Genomic DNA, 2,500 nt, shown 5'->3' with positions numbered 1-2,500 from the left:
ACATTATTGTATTCCAATTGTACACTTTATGAGAGTATCATCAGTGTGTTAACATTTTATTGACTGCAAATTACAAATTGCAAGTATATGAAAGTTGTTTTTTTGTTGTTTTTATTTTTTGGATGGAAGATTGTGATAAAAAATCGAAATCGTGATTTCATGTTAAAAAATCGTGATACAACATTTTTGCCATATCGCCCACCCCTACAATGTAGGGCCACATAGTATTCCTAATGACCTTGTTTTACCTGTCCAATTCAACCAGGTGATCATTGAACCAGCCAATCACCTGCCTGAATTGGAAACGTAAAACCCACTTGGAATGTGGCACAGGATTGTAACCTAAGGAATTCATTTTGCTCGTCACTGGTAACAGGTTTTCCCAGAGTAAGACAGAATACAACATTCATGCATACTAATGACTGACATTGACCCAACTCATTCTGTTGACTTTGTTTATAATTGAGTTAATTCTATTTTGCTCTCGCCTCTCTGTTTTGATGTGGCCTTGCTTCAGGGGTCGCCACAACAACAACCGTCTAATTTAATTAGCATGATATTAAAATGACTTTTATCTAACGTGACACAGTTTCGAAGCATCTCTGTTGTTTTTGTGTCTGCGCTGTGTGTCACGACCGTCTACTGACAGACTTGTTCTGTGCCTGAGGCGGGATGGTCTGTTCTGTTCGCTTGGCCAACACTCAGAGGAACATAGATGAGAAAAAAGACCCTTTCATTGAGAACAGTCAGGCACAGATTTATCTCTTCATTTTTTTTCTCTCTTCCTCATTTCTAGTTTCCTTGGGGGACGCATTTCCACATTTCACACCACCCAAATGCATTTTGCACAGTTGTACCCCAACATATTTATTGCTCCATTTTTACAATCTTTCTCTCATTCCCTCTTTTCCCCCCGTCTCTCCCGCTCGCTCTCGCTACAATGCTCTCACACTTTATAGTCTCACCTCACGGCCCTTTCACTTAATCCCTCTCTCTCTGTCTGTGTCTCTCTCTGTGTGTCTGTGTGTCTGTGTGTCTGTCTGTCTGTCTGTCTGTCTGTGTCTCTGTCTGTCTGTCTGTGTCTCTCTCTGTGTGTCTGTGTGTCTGTGTGTCTGTCTCTCCTTCTCTCTCTGTCTCTCTCTCTCTCTCTCTCCCTCCCTCTGCTATAGATGAAACAGACAGGCTCTGGTTTAAGCAATGCAGAGATAGCTGGCCGCTCGGCCGCCTCACAGCAAGAACAGGCAGACAATGGGGAAATATCTCTCCCCAAATGAAACTCAATTTAGTAAACGCCGGAATAATTAATCTGCTTTTCCTAAAGGCTCAATGCTTCAACAAACTGTCTCACACACATAAATACACACACACATAAATACACACACACACACGCGCACGCGCGCGCACACACACACACACACACACACACACACACACACACACACACACACAATAAACACACATACACATCACAGGCTTACACATACGGCAAAAACAGTTTTTCTCTGACGAAACCAAAACTAATTGATTAACACCGTAAACAGCCAGCTAATTTTCACTACCACATCTAGAAATAAATTAACAAAATTAATAAATAAACAGGCACACACACTCACACACCACTGGTGCTTGGGAATAAGAAAGCATGCCCACGCATACTACAGCCACACCCACACACACCTTGCGACCACCAGTCACATGATTGTCCCTTCTCTCCTCCCGACCCCAAGAGGACACTAAACATACGCTGCCAGCTGTCTGCAATGGCCTCTCCTGCACTCCGGCCCACTGACAGCTGTGGCTAGGCCCAGGACGAAGTCATCTGTAAGGGCCCCAAACCCAATACATACAATGTAATGAGGACCAAATTCTGGGCCCCCTCTCTCCCTGGGCCCGACACAAGTGACCCGTTTATCCCACCCTGCCGGCTTCCTCGACCCAACTCCCAACAACCTTTACGTTCTACTAGTCGCAATATAACCCAGTGCCTGAGTGTTGTACTATTGGCTTTATGACAACGTGTCTTGACAGATGGGCCATGTATGCTGAACCAGTCCAGGGACAGCGACAGGGGGTACAAAGCGGTCAGTTGTCCCAGGGCCAAGGAGAGAGGGGGCCCAGAACTGGGTCATCATTTCATTGCTGTATTGGATGAGGGAGGCTTTTCAGATGACTTTGTCCCAAGCCTGGTAAATGCTGCCAGCATCCCTTAACCAGTCACAATATAACAAAGCGCCCGAGCGCTGTACCATCAGCTTTATGACAATGTGTCTTGGCAGATGAGTCATGTGTTTTGTGGCAGTACAATGTTCGGCCGTTCCAAGAGTGCTGCACGTGACAGAGATGAGGCGAGACGAGACTGTGAGCCGTGTCATATTTTGTTTCGCTTTCTCTGGTGCTGAACACAACTTGGGTTGACAAAACGAATAATTGCCAGAGTGAATGACACTTTGGATAAATGCATAAGAGATTCATTCAGCTGATGGGGGACTGTGGTAACAAG

At 45.1% G+C, this 2,500-nt stretch overlaps 1 protein-coding gene across 2 annotated transcripts in view; it reads right to left on the bottom strand.

The window, feature by feature from the left end:
* The window catches only part of camkk1a (calcium/calmodulin-dependent protein kinase kinase 1, alpha a), a 113,833-nt gene that overhangs the window by 70,963 nt on the left and 40,370 nt on the right, over positions 1 to 2,500 (bottom strand). The window lies entirely within an intron of this gene.

Source organism: Engraulis encrasicolus, chromosome 7, assembly GCF_034702125.1.
Source record: "Engraulis encrasicolus isolate BLACKSEA-1 chromosome 7, IST_EnEncr_1.0, whole genome shotgun sequence".
Classification (NCBI taxonomy): Eukaryota; Metazoa; Chordata; class Actinopteri; order Clupeiformes; family Engraulidae; genus Engraulis; species Engraulis encrasicolus.
Note: the sequence above shows the minus strand (reverse complement) of the source record. Positions and strands in the feature narration are given on the sequence as shown.